At 38.3% G+C, this 15,065-nt stretch overlaps 1 long non-coding RNA gene across 1 annotated transcript; it reads right to left on the bottom strand.

The window, feature by feature from the left end:
* Window positions 1-6,746: 6,746 nt before the first annotated feature.
* Window positions 6,747-11,695, bottom strand: LOC145519100 (uncharacterized). The gene is made up of 2 exons (XR_014063535.1): window positions 10,457-11,695; window positions 6,747-8,538 (listed from the first exon to the last, which is right to left on the bottom strand). It is a non-coding gene; the product is annotated as an uncharacterized LOC145519100 (long non-coding RNA).
* Between the last annotated feature and the right edge of the window lie 3,370 nt (window positions 11,696-15,065).

Below are 15,065 nucleotides of genomic sequence, written 5' to 3'. Positions count from 1 at the left end.
ACAAAGATCCATACAGTTAAAGTTACGGTTTTTCTAGCAGTCATGTATGGATGTGAGAGTTTGACAATTTAAAGAAGACTGAGTGCTAAGGCATTGATGTTTTCAAATTGTGGTGCTAGAGAAGACTCCTGAGAGTCCCTTGAACTGCAAGGACATAAAACCCATCAATCCTAAAGGAAATCAAACCTGAATATTCATTGGAAGGACTGATGCTGAAGCTGAAGTTACAATACTTTGGCCACCTGGTAAGAAAAGCTGACTCATTGGAAAAGACCCTGATGCTGGAAAAGATTGAAGACAAAAGGAGAAAAAAGTAGGAAAGGATGAGATGGTTAGATAGCATCACCGACTCAACGGGCATGAAGTTGAGCAAACTTCAGGAAATAGTGAGTGACAGGGAAGCCTGACATGCTGCAATTCATGGCATCACAAAGAGGTGGACACAGCTGCGAGTCTAAACAGCAATAACTGAATTAGAGGGCAGATGAGGAGGAGGTATATGGAAATTCTATATTATCTGTTGAATTTTTCTATAAACTTAAAACTACTCTAAAAATAAAAGATGTTAATTAATTTTGTAAAAATTAGAATCACCAGTCCATGTGAACACATTGCTTTGGCCCCTGGCAAGGCTTTAATAGGAGCAGGACTGTGTAATGCAATAGACGACAAAATCTTCCAACTCCATGGGCTAAATCTTGATAGCATTCATAGCAATTCCAAGAAAGTAGGGCTATGGATGTATTGTGCTTCTGTTTCATCACTGGCAGCTGGCAGTAACTCAGGAAATACATGCCAAGAAATGAGTAGAAGAATAAAAGACTGATCAAATGAATGGAAACAAACCAAATCAAATGTTGGAGCTGTTTACTTTTTCTTTCCTTTGTGGCAACAATAATCTTGTCTTATTTCCATATACTCAATGCTACTGTTGTACCAAATTACTCATAACTGTCTATTCTCAATGTTATTACTTCCTTAGTAATCGCCTCTCCTCCCTTTTGTCTGAACTGTTTAGTTTTTTGTTCTTCAATCTCACCTCACATATCAGGTTCATTGAAATTGTTCTTTGCTGCTCCCTTAGTATGTTCTAACTGTTGCCAGTTCTACTAAATCTTTTCAGCGGTAGTTACACTCTTTCAGAATCACAGAAGTGCGGGCTAATCAAGGCCGATACAATATCTTCCTTATTTATTATGGTTTACCTAACTCTTGCAATAGTGCCTGATAGTGTTATAAATTAATTATCGGTACTGTGAATAAACTAATGAATGTTGCTGCCCTTGCATGAATCATGTCATAGGAAATCTCTGCCTACCCATTTTAATAAATGTAGTCAATTGCAGAGATGCCTAAAGCAGCGGGCAGGATTTGTAGTGAAGTAAACAAGACATAATTGCCAGAAGGCAGACTCGTGTAATTGAATGTGCATAGGCTTTATATTTAAAAAAATCACATTTTGGTTGTACAATTAGGTACTTTATGACCTTGGGAAGTGAGTATAATCACTTTCCATTCTCCTTATGAAAGAGAATAATATATTTTTGTTTTGTTCTTGTGAGAATAAGTGAGATAGCAGAATGGAAAAGACTAACAATGCCTGGCACATAGAAAACACTCAAAGGATGTTATGTTCAATCTCTTTAACTTTTATGGAGAGACTTGGAAACCTTGGGCCTGATCTCAGCTCTGCCATTTACAGTTGGTTGACCTTGAATGGGTTATGTAAAATCTTGGATTCTTTGTTTGTATCATCTACAAAAGAATCATAACAGCACCATATGGATGTTGTGGACATTAAATTCTATCTCAAAGTGCTTAGTAGAATTACTTTTATAGCAAAATGCTTACTTGAATTGTTGTTATGCATAGTAGTTCCACAGAGAATTAACAGTTTAATATAAAAAATGTTAACTAAAATCTTGTCGGGCTGTGACCCCAAAGTCAGGGAACAACTGAGTAGGTACCAAGAACCCTAGAATCTTAAAATCGGGTGCTAAACTAGCTCTTCAGGATGCACTGGAATTTCTGGAGTTGGTTTGACCAGCCTTAGTCTATCTCCTACATGAACTATATAAGAGCTGGAGTTAAAGATTCTGAGAAGATTTCATTGTGGAGATGTTCAGTGTGTTCACGTTACTCTCCAGTACTTTGTTGTTGTTGTTGAGTCCCTAAGTTGTGTCTGACTCTTTGTGACCCCATGGACTGCAGCTCACCAGGCTTCCCTATCCTTTACTGTTTTCCCAGAGTTGATTCAAACTCATGTCCATTGAGTTGATGATGTCATCCAACCATCTCATCCTCTGTTGTCCGAGCTGTCTATTCAGATGTCACCTGTGGGTCACCAAATTGTAAGAAAGTAAGGACATGGGTTTGGGTAAACTCCGGGAGTTGGTGATGGACAGGGAGGCCTGGCGTGCTGCAATTCATGGGGTCGCAAAGAATCGGACACGACTGAGCAACTGAACTGAACTGAACTGAAGTCACATCAGATTGTACCAGTTTTCCTCCCATACCTGCTCTCTCCCACAAGCCAAAAAAATTGGATCAGGTCTAAATTGGATAGAGTTTTAAATATTCAATATTTACAATGCAGTGTACTGGCTTTCTTGCTTAAAACTAGTATTGCATGCATGCATGCATACATGCATAAAGTTGCTTCAATTGTGTCTTTATGGATTGTAGCCCGCCAGGCTCCTCTGTCCATGGGATTCTCCAGGCAAGAATACTGAAGTGGGTTGCCAGCACCTCCTCCAGAGGATCTTCCCAATCCAAGAATCGAACCCACTGCTCTTATGTCTACTGCATTGACAGGTTCTTAGCCACTAGCTCCACCTATTAAATTGCTTAAAATCAAACAGATAAAATATTTAAGTAATCATTACAAACAGATGATGAAGGTAAAGTGTTCTATTTTTTATTGTACACAAAATTGTAAAAATAACTAATTTTTAAGGGAGAAATAGTAAAAAATCAATTATTAAATTGACATACTATCATTTCATACTATCTATTTCAAACTATCTATTCTTCAAGCCTAGCTTGAAGAGTTTTGAGCATAACATTGCTATTATGTGAAATGGGCACATTGTAGGGTAGTAGTTTGAACATTCTTTGGCATACATACTATATTTCATTCAATGAAATACTGTGTTAGTGATGTATCGCAGTTACTGTAAGAGATGTATAAAATAATGAAGGCTTCTTTTGAGTTTTAGCAGCACACCTGGCTCTTCTGTTATCCACAATCTCCCGAAGTTTGCTCAGATTCATGTCCACTGAGTCAGTGATGCTGCTTAAACATCTTATCCTCTGCTGCCCCCTTCTTCTTTTGCCTTCAATATTTCCCAGCATCAGGGTCTTTTCCAATGAATAGGCTCTTCATATCAGGTGGCCAAAGTACTGGCATTTCAGCTTCAACATCAGTACTTCCAGTGGGGTATCCAGAGTTCATTTCCTTTAATATTGACTGGTTTGATTTCCTTGCAGTCCAGGGACTCTCGGGAGTCTTTTCCAGTGCCACAGTTTGAAAGTATCAATTCTTTGGTGCTCAGCCTTCTTTATGGTCCAACCCTCACATCCATATATGACTACAGGAAAAACAAAACAAAACATAGGTTTGACTCTACGGATCTTTGTCGGCAAACTGATGTCTCTGCTTTTCAATATGCTGTCTAGGTTTGTCATAGCTTTCCTCCCAAGGAGCTAGCATCTTTTAATTTCATGGCTGCAGTCACTGTTTGCAGTGAGTTTGGAGACCAAGAAAATAAAGTCTGCCATTGATTCCACTCTTTTCCCTTCTATTTGCCATGAAATGATGGAACCAAATGCCATGATCTTAGTTTTTTTAATGTTGAGTTTCAATGCATCTTTTTCTCTCTCCTGTTTCACCCTCAATGAGAGATTTTTTAGTTCCTCTTCACTTTCTGCCATTAGGGTGGTATTATCTGCATATCTGCAACAATACCTGAGATATTGTTGATATTTCTCTTCAAATTCTTGATTCCAATCTATGATTGATCCAGTCTGGTGTTTCATGTGATGTGCTCTATATAGAAGTTAAATAAGCAGGATGACAATATACAGCCTTATGGTACTTCTTTTCCAATTTTGAACCAGTCCGTTGTTCTATGTTCAGTTCTAACTGTTGCTTCTTGGCCTGCATGTCTTATTAGACAGATAAGATGATCTCATACTTCCATCTCTTTAAGAATTTTCCACAATTTGTTGTGATCCACACAGTCAAAGGCTTTGGCGTAGTCAATAAAGCAGAAGTAGATGTTTTTTCTGAAACTCTCTTGCTTTCTCCATGATCCAACAAATGCTGGCAATTTGATCTCTGGTTCCTCTGCCTCTTTGAAATCCAGCTTGTATATCTGGAAGTCCTCAGTTCATGTACTGCTAAAGCCTAGCTTGAAGAATTTTGAGCATAACATTGCTATTATGTGAAATGGGCACAACTGTAGGGTAGTAGTTTGAACATTCTTTGGCATTACCCTCCTTTGGGATTGGAATGAAAACTGACCTTTTCCAGTACTGTGGCCACTGCTGAGTTTTCTAAATTTGCTGGCATATTGAGTGCAGCACTCTAACAGCTGTACTTTTAGGATTTTAAATAACTCAGCGGGAATTCTGTCACCTCCACTAACTTTTTTCATAGGGAGTACCAATACCACTAAATATGCCTAATTCTGAATGTTTCAATATATTTTTCTTGTGGAAATTACCAGTGTTTTGCTGTGATAGGATGAGATGGACATTTATTGGAATCATAAACCATGTGGCAACGGAGACAGAGTCAATCAACACCTGAGTGGCACTATCTGCACCAAGAAAGTGATCACTACAAAGAAACTGTGGTTGTATAGCTTTATTTTGGTGTAATTAAAAATAAAAGGAGGAAGAGATATAAAGATGGTGAGAAGGGAAAAGGGGGAATATAAGTTTAGGTGGTTTGACAAAAATACAGAACCTTGATGACATAAAATCTCTATGGTTTTATTGCTTGTAGAACCTCAGTTCCCTTTGCATCTTGTTTTCTTGTATGTACTGACAGATTTCTAGCTTTCTCAAGCATTTATGTGTTCATTGACAGGTATGTTTGTCAATACATATTTGTATGTATGTATGTAAATATGTATGTATTTATTTATAATTCTCATTTCTAGTTCTTGTTCTTGATGTTGGAGGGTGGGGTGTGTGTGTGTGTGTGTTTGGATTTTTTTTCCTGATATTATGAAAGGATATGTCCATTTCATTGTGTTTCCCAGGTGACACTGTTGGTAGAGAACATACCTGCCAATGCCAGAGACATAAGAGGCATGGGTTTTATCCCTGGGTCAGGAAGATCTCTTTTAGAAGGGCAATGGTCTCCAGTATTCTTGCTTGGAAAATCCCATGGACAGAGGAGCCTGCCAGGCTACAGTCCATGGGGTCGCAAAGAGTCAGACACGACTGAAGCAACTTAACACACACGCGTCCACTTCATTAAGAGTTACTGACATGTGTGCATTTTGGGGGGTCTTCTCTAGCATAAGTTAAACAAACAGTCTCTGGTACTGGTGGCTGTTTAACAAAGTTCACCTGCTACATAAGAAAAAAAAAGAGACATTTATTTTAAAACCTGAGTCATGTAGCTTTTCCCAGTCCTTTTATTTGCTTTTACAACCCAAACCACCACTGGGACATGTCACAGGAAAAGAATTATCATTGCCTATAATTAGACATTTAATATACTGACTCATGAGAAGTTTTGAGACATCCAAGGCATCCATGAGTCAATTATGTTTCTAATCTTTATAACTCTACTAAAAACAGTGCTGCTGAGAGTCATTACTCCTGACTAATAGCAAAGCATAATTATTAGAAGAAACAGCCTATATTTCTCTTTGATTTCTAACTGCATGCACGTATACCAATTGCCACAGAGTTTATTCAGCTGGACATTTGGGACCTCAACCTGCATATTTACAGCGGCTCCAGACAGAAAATCTTCTCCATGTCGATATATTCAATGCAGCCAAGCAACAAAGATGACAATTTACAGTTGGTGGCCCTCTGAACTTTCCTCCTGTCCTTGAGCTTTAATGAAGCAATATATCTTAGTGGAATCTATAGCACCAGAAGTTTCAGTTGCCATAAGTATGCCTTTCAGTATGAGATTGCTTTTATTTGGATTTCACATTTTCAGAAATTTACCAAGATAAACTTTGAAAAGTTGTGACTCTCTACCATATTTTCTCCATCCCCAGACTGATGCCATCCTCCCATTCTCATTTGTATTGAAATGCTCTGCTACTGACTTTGTAATAGCAAATGAGCCTTGCAGAAAACTCCATCCAGAGAGTCATGTTCTTCAATAAACGTGATAATTACCCCCATTTGACTGCTGATTCATTCGGCCTTCGTATGGGTAATTAAGAACCACAGAGCTGTGGTAATCACCTAACCACATGGTATTCTGAACATTTGCAACATCCTATTTAAATCACACCAGTTTAATTAAATACATACTGCAAAAGTTTTTTTTTTAAACAAAAGGTGATCATAATTTTTTTTTTTTTACTTTACACTTGAAGGTTGAAGCCAGGTACGATATTTTTCCTTGGTCAAATATTATGATCAGTCAACATGTATTGTTGTGCTAATTAATTATATAACTTAGCTGTTTCTCATTTTCCTATAATGTGTGTGAGAAAATTTTCTGTTTCCCTATGTAAAAAAAATAGAGAATTTCAGACATATACTTTTATTTTAATACATTACAAAGGAGCTTTTATTTTGTATTAGATGCTTGTTTTACATGGCTGAAAGAGAAGGAAAAAAGACTGTTCATAAAAGATAGAATGATCAAAGAATTCAGTTGTTGTAGGTAATGTTACTTTTCTCAGCGATTCTATTTGATTAGTTGGTTAAATTGATTTTGATTATATTTCAGTTTTCATTTATGTTAGAATAATTCAACATAACATAAAATTGAATTATATTAATGTTTTGCATTTGCATAAATCTTGATATTTGCAGACTTCAGAGTTCCACTCTCTATATAAATTAATACTATGGCATTTATTCCAAAAACTTAAATCTCCATTGTAAGATGGCAAATGAATGGGGGCTGGAGAAGAAAAGATGATTTGATCAGCATTATTTAATCTCCTGACTTCTTTGCCAAAGTATCTGACTTTTCTCCCCTTTTCACAATGAGCTGAGGAATGATGGTTTCCTCCAAACTTCAGCGGATAAATTCTGAAGATTTTCAGAGTTTAATCCCACTCCCCTTTGTCTTTAATTAGTTTAGGGTTGGAACAATAATCAAAGAAAACATCAGAAGACATCTGATGTGAGGTTTCTGGGAAAGATTATGCTAATGTATTTAAGATTCCATCCTAGCTCAGCTGGTAAAGAATCTGCCTGCAATGCAGGAGACCCAAGATTGATCCCTGGGTGGGAAAGGCAAGGAAATGGCAACCCACTCCAGTATTCTTGGCTGGAAAATTCCAAGGACAGAAGATCCTGATGTGCTACAGTCCATGGGGTCACAAGAGTCGGACTTAGCAACTAAACCAACCAGAGAAAACTGAAAGACCACTTAATTACTTTGGGGTAATGGATACTGTCAAAAGAAGACTTGAAACAGTGGCAGCTCTAATGGAACCATATTATCTTAAGAGAGTCAACTAAGAGAATCAAACCAATTCAGATTCTTCCACTACTGAGCTACCGAATTAAACACTGCCACCAGCTTAGCTTCCTCCAGGACTTTTTACAGTGAGATGATCAACAACTTAATGATTGACACATTTTCTATTTCTTATAAAGATGATAAAAATAAAGGGATATCATAGAAATATTGGACTTAGTCTGGTTTACAGAAGATTTTCTCTGATAATGCTCCTAACCTCTTTCAGACCTTGAGAGGGAGCAGTGACTTATCTAATTGATATATTTTTTGGGGAAAAAATCAATTATGATGATCAGTTGAGCTGTATCTTTTTCCTCTTAGGAAGAAGGTGCCATCCTGCCATTGAGTGGGTGAATTTGTCTCATCCTAGTATTTGGAGTCAGGAAGTGCTTTTAGGCTCTTATTCTCAAATTAGACACTGTTCATTTGCTGTTAGATATTTCAGTCTCCATATAAACCTCCTTCTTTGTCTGTCAATTAATTCATTACCTGGGTGGAGGAACAGAATGTTTTTATTGGTGTCTTGTTAGTAGCAACTGTAGATTGAGTTAGTGATTAAAACACAAATGACTTCTGCAGTTCCTTTTTTTTCAATCTATTTTGAACAGACGTATGGATTACTTAAATGATGGCATTTTCAAGGCGGTAAACAATTTCTCCCCAATAGCCAACTCCTCACTCCAGGTGTGAAAAGAAATTTCCATTGTTAATCTGGTTTGATTCTTCAGATCTTTTTTTCTCTTTCCTCTTTCTATTGATCATAAAGCCTTGTCTCTTTTATCTGTGGAATGTTTTTGGAGGATTTCTTTCTCCTTTGCCACTTCAACTACTTTTCTCTGGCTTTATCATGTAAATCCCTGTAACAAAGTCCTAAATACATAAAAATATATAAGAAATCTTGAATTTAAAAAATAAGTGGCTATTAATTTTTACTGTACCAATAGCTAATTGGCGTGCTGCAGTCCATGGGGTCGCAAGGAGTCGGACATGACCGTGCGACTGAACTGAACTGAATAGCTAATTGTATGACTTTGATGTCTAAACCCATGATTTCTCTGGCCTGAATACCATCCCCCACTCCTAATTCTATCCTGCATTTTGCTCCAACAGTTCCAGCATTGTATACTGTTAAGTACTTTGATATTACATGCTGCACTTGAATGGAATTTTGTTTTAATAAAAGTAAGACTCTTAAGGTTATGAATCACACATTATTTGACTTTGTGTCCCCAACATCTGTTGCAGTATTTAACCTAAAACTGTTAAACAAATAGTTCCTGAATTAATATTAACCCATGGCATTTCAATCTTTATTAGTCTCATAATGTGTTAATAAAGAAGACTATCCATATCTTTTCTCCTTACTATTACTACTGTATTCCAGATTATATAATTCAAAGGTGAAATGGACAGCGAGGGCAGCATTAGACATCATAACTAGGAACATCATTTACAACATGAGAAAGAAAGGAACTATATATAGATCTTCCTTAACTTAGCATGGGGTTGCATTCTGCTAAACCATTGTAAGCTGAAAATCTTGGCAAATCAAAATGCATTTCACACACCTAACCTACCAAGCATCATAGCTTTTCCTGGATAAACTCACACTCAGAACACATACATTAGCCTACAGTTGGGTAAAATCATCTGAAACAAAGTCTCCTTATAATGAAGTGTTGAATATCCCATGTAATGTATTGAATGCTGAAACTGGATAGTGTAAAACAGAATGAGTGTATACATTCAGAACAGTTGTAAATGTATCAGAGCTGTTTCCTCTCGGATGATGTGGCTGCCTGGGAGCTGCAGCTCACTGCTGCTGCCCACCATCCTGAGAGGGCGTTGTGTACCACATACCATTAACCCAGGAAAAGATCAAAATACAGTTTCTACTGAATGCATATTGCTTCCACATCATGGTGAAGTTGAAGAACCGTTAAGTTGAATCATCATAAATCAGGGAGCGCCTACATATAAAAGTAGGGAGGAATAAATACTCCAGTGGTCATTTCTATGATTTTTTCCCCTTAAATAGAATGTCAAATATGAAGCAGGATATGGGGCTGAAAAAAAGGATCACAGGAGAAGACAAATAAGCTTGTCATAAATCTGTCATTAGAGGCTTCCCAGATGGTGTTAGTGGTAAAGAATCCTCCTGCCATTGCTGGGAAACGTAAGAGATATGGATTCTATCCCCATGTTGGGAAGATCCCCTGGAAGAGGAAATGGCAACCCACTACAGTATTCTTGCCTGAAAAATCATATGGACAGAGGAGCCTGGCAGACCTCAGTCCATGGGATCACAAAGAGTTAGACATGACAGAGCAACTAACACTGCCACTACCTAAATCTGTCATTAGTTTTGAAGATAGGTTGAAACAGAAACCTCATATTTATTAAATTTTGAGTTTTGCCATACCTCAAAATTGTTAATAGAACTGCTTAGAGTGGTGGCAGTAGTGGCAGTCGCTCAGTCCTGAACAGCTCCTTGTGATCCCATGAATGGTAGCCTGCCAGGCTCCTCTGTTCATAGGATTTTCCAGGCAACAATACTGGAGTAGGTTGCCATGCTCTCCTCCAGGGGATCTTCCTGAACCGGGGATTGAATCCATGTCTCTTACATCTTCTGGATTGGCAGGCAGGTTTTTTACCATGAGGAAGCCCCTAGGGTGGGAATCACAGATCTCCTTTTTTGTGGTTGTTCCCATTGTGATTTTGATGTGCTCTAAAGTGAGATTCTGGTACCACTCTTCTCATCAATTGAAGACTCACGTTTTTAATTTGGTGCATTTCAGGCAGACAGGAAATGGCAAAGCTCCAAATCCCAATAAAGTTCAATTCATTTAAAACACATCATCCTCTGGAACCATCAGTGGTAGCTGTTGTTTTTGCTGTTCTGTAGCTAAGTCATGTCCGACTCTTTATGACCTCATGAAATATAGCATGCCAAGATTCTCTGTCCTTCACTATCTTCCAGAGTTTGCTCAGACTCATGTCCATTGTAGGTGGGAGAATTGGAATCAAATTGTCAGAATCCTGATTAGCTCTTTTTTCTAATTACAATTCCCATTCTCCAATGGGACTGCTCTGAGGAGCCAATGAGATAATTTGGCAATACTTTTCACATTCTGAACTGTTACTGCTACTTTATTAATATTTCAAAATAAAGCTTCCACTCTGATCTTATTTTATTATTCACCTCTCCACTCCTGCCAATTATAGTTTATAGCATGTAAAATTTGGACCCATCATTCAGGAAGTTGGATCCTTTATATATCTAGGACCTGGGGAAAGTCACTTTACCTCTGTCCATCTCAATTTTCTTGTCTATATCAGTTCAGTTCAATCACTCAGTCGTGTCTGACTCTTTGTGACCACATGACTGCAGCATGCCAGGCTTCCCTGCCCATCACCAGCTCCCCGGGCCTGCTCAAACTCATGTCCATCAAGTCCGTGACGCCATTCAACATCTTGTTCTCTGTCATCCCCTTCTCCTCCCATCTTCAATCTTGCCCAGCATCAAGATTTCTTCCAGTGAGTTACTTCTTTGCATCAGGTGGCCAAAGTATTGGAGCTTCAGCTTCTGCATCAATTCTTCCAATGAATATTCAGGACTGATTTCCTTTAAGATTGACTGGTTTGATCCTATACACGGGTACCAGTGCTGAATCCCATCTTGGAGACAGAGTTTTGAGTGAAGTAGAACGAAAAATACCTTTATTGCTTTGCCAGGCTTCCCTGTTAGCTCAGCTGGTAAAGAATCCACCTGTAGTGCAGGAGACCCTGGTTTGATTCCTGGCTCAGGAATATCCTCTGGAGTAGGGAGAGGGTACCCACTCCTATATTCTTGGGGTTCCCTGGTAAAGAATCCACCTGCAATGTGGGGGACATGGGTTCGATCCCTGGGCTGGGAAGATCCCCTGGAGGAGGACATGGCACCCAATCCAGTATTCTTGCCTGGAGAATTCCCATGGACAGAGGAGCCTCGTGGACTAGAGTCCATGGTGTTGCAGAGTCAGACATGACTAAGCAACTAAGTACAAGACACAGCACATTGTTTTGTCAGGAGAAAGGGGTCACAGTGGGCTCTTGCCTTCAAAAACTATGTGTCCCAAATAGAGGAGCTTGGTGAATCTTTATGGCAATGGTTCAAGGAGATGAAGCTAAGATTATAGTGTGTGGGGGGTCTGCAGTGCTTTAATCTCATCTCAGATGATCTTGAAGATCTTTTCTGGTTTCTTTAGTCTGGCCTCAGGTAGAGAATCTGACATTCTCCATTGTTGGGTTTTAATTCTATGCTGTTGTTCAGTCACTAAATCCTGTCTGACTCTTTGTGACTCTATGGACTGCAGCAAGCGAGGCCTCACTGAGGGCTTAAAAATACTGTTATGTGTGTTCCTTGAGGTGGAACAGGGCCCCTTCCTCAGGACTGCATTACTATTTCGGACGCCCTTTGACTCAAGGGAATCAAAAGGCTCCCTTGACTCTGCAGCCCTTCCCTTCCTGAAATAGCAACTGTTCAAATCTGCTATTTGGAACTCAGGGAAGTTCATGGAGACTGACAAGACAGGCTCCCCATGCCCAGGAGACCCTACAGGGTCCTGCTAGATTTCAAGAGTAGGGCTTAGAAGTCTGCTTCTATTGAGTTGAAAATGGAAGCCTAGGGTTTCTTGGGCTTACCCTTGTTTGGTGAATTTAAAACATAGACATGAACATTTAAAGAGAGAAGAGAAAAAATAAGTGGCCCAAGTGGACAGTTATGAAAATCAACCAAGATCTCTAAAGCAGAGGAATTTGAATGGGCTGGTCTGCTTCTTTGTCTGTCTGTATGGCTGCAAGGTATTATTCAGATACCCCATCATTGAAGTGGATGATGCCTCTGCAATCAAAACTTCTATCAGGCACTTGCATTACAAAAAAGAGAAAACCCAACTCTCAAGGCTTATACTGTGCTATCCAAACTCATCTCCTAAAAATTCCTAGCAGGAATTTTAAATTTTAGCCTGTTAAGTATCTTCATCAACTATACTAATTGACATATTTATTTGTATCCTAATCTTTAGTTTTAAACTATTTTTTACTGCTGTATAAGATTAACAACTGGATACTATACAACCTACCTGCCAAATATTTAATCCATTAATTCCTTCTTTAATTAATTTATTAAATATTTATTGAATAAGTTTTTCTGTGCCAGCTTTCCTGTGATAAACATTGGAAATAAAGCATAAGAGTTGGACATGACTGAGTGACCGAACAAAACAATAGTAGATAGTTTAGTGTTTTGCTAGCAAAATCAGTTGAGGTCTCTGGATAAGATGACATGGCATTATTGATTTTGTTTTTTAACATGATTAAATAGAATATTGTTGTTATTTAGTCACTCAGTCATTTCTGATTCTTTTGTGACCTCATAGACTGTAGCTGGCCAGTCTTCTCTGTCCATGGGATTTCTCAGGCAAGAATACTGAAATGGGTTGCCATTTCCTTCTCCAGGGGATTGTCCCAAACCAGGAATAGAATATAAGCCCTTACAATCCAAAATTTAGGTATTCAACCTCTTTGTCAATGATGTCTTTGACTCATAAAATGTGGGAAGCCTATATTTTGGAAATACACCATGAAAGATTTGCTGATGAAATATGGGAGGAGGACTTATCAATGAGGAGAATTAAAGACTTTTAGAATTTTCTTGTTTGTGTGATTGCTTAATTTTCTATTTGGATGAAATAATAGGTGATGTTTCTCTGTTGAAACTTAGCATTCTGTGGGGAAAAAAAAAAAAGTTTGGCTTGTGGTTGAGCAGCATTTCACTGAGTGTCATGTTTAGTATATTTTTCTCTTCTTTCCCATTGCCACTGCCATCGTTAAGGAATTTAAGATATTTCCTAGCTCTATGTGACTACTTTAGGTACAGAGGCACAAGCTTTGGATCCTAAGCTTCGCTTCTCATGTTATAGTTTTGTGTCAGAAAGATTTTTGAATTCCAGGTCTAAAATTTAATATATCTGTGAATGGAGAAAGCCATTTAATCCCATTGAAATTAATTTCTTTCCATGAGATGGAATAATAATAGCTACCTTGTAAAGTTGTTAGGAGAGAATGTATATTATAATAGCACCAATTCTAACACCTGATATATACTTGCAGAATTGGTTTCCATGGGGAATAAACTTTTTTCAGTCACCCATATCTATCTTGACCTTACAGATCCTTCAGATTTTGCTTTCTTATTTAGAGTACCTTCAAGATCTCTAATCTGTAACAATTTACTTATTTTATTTTATTTGATTCTTGGTTGCACCGAGCAGCTTGTGGGATCTTAGTTCTTGACCAAGGCTCAAACCTGGACCCTTGGCAGTGGAAGTACAGAATCCTAACCACTAGACCACAAGGGAAGTCCCACAATTTACTTTTTGAAGGTTATATAGAATTTTTGTCCAAATGATTTGATTTGGCATTGTGGCACATGCTTCCATAGATTTTTATTTGATTGGAATACAAAGTTGCATCCTTATATTAGGCTGAGGTTTAGTTAGAAGCCAGTGTCTTCCTGTCACATACACACTTTACAAATAGCTCCTCTTAAAGGAATATCTACAATCTCGAATGACTAGAAGAGACATTTTGTTTTCCATTATATACACAGGAAAACAATAGTGACACACATACAACAGGGTCCAGCCCCCAGAGGAGAGCTGAGGTAGATACTGTGATTTCTTCAGAGGTTCAGAGCTCCTCCACATATCGTTAAGCATGGATAAAACGTGTGTGCTGTGAATTAAGGACCTAGTCCTTAGGCAAATACACACAGAAGATGCAACGAAAGTAAATATAAATGTGGGGAACAAAAAATGTGCATGCTTAGTCGAGTCCAACTCTGCAGCCCTATGGACTGACTGTGGCCCGCCAGGCTCCTCTGTCCATGGAATTCTCCAGGCAAGAATACTGGAGTGAGTTGCCATTTCCTCCACCACAGGCTCTTTCCAACCCAGGGATCAAACCCACGTCTCTTGGGTCTCCTGCATTGGCAAATAGATTCATTAGCACGGTACCACCTAGGAAACCCATGGGGAACAAAAAAGGAGATAATATAATTGGGGAGAACTGAGGATAGTCCTGACATTTTCTGTTTGCTAATCTTGTTTGTTTTAAAGGAAATTCTTAATCTCTCTCATCTTTTCCCTCATCCTTCTTCAAGGAATATAAAATTTAAGTGAAGAAACAAAAGTGACACACACTGAAAATTAAACAAAAGTGTGCTCCAAATGCCAAGGTTGGAGCATCTCACAGAAACTCAAGGCAAGCTATTTTTCATCAATAGTTTGTTATGGCTATCCATAAAAGAAAAAAATAAACAAGCAACAAAGAAGAAAAAACA

The sequence above is a fragment of the Giraffa tippelskirchi genome, chromosome 8 (assembly GCF_054371585.1).
Source record: "Giraffa tippelskirchi isolate mGirTip1 chromosome 8, T2T-mGirTip1v1.2.pri, whole genome shotgun sequence".
Taxonomy (NCBI): domain Eukaryota; kingdom Metazoa; phylum Chordata; class Mammalia; order Artiodactyla; family Giraffidae; genus Giraffa; species Giraffa tippelskirchi.
This window is presented reverse-complemented; position numbering and strand designations above follow the sequence as displayed.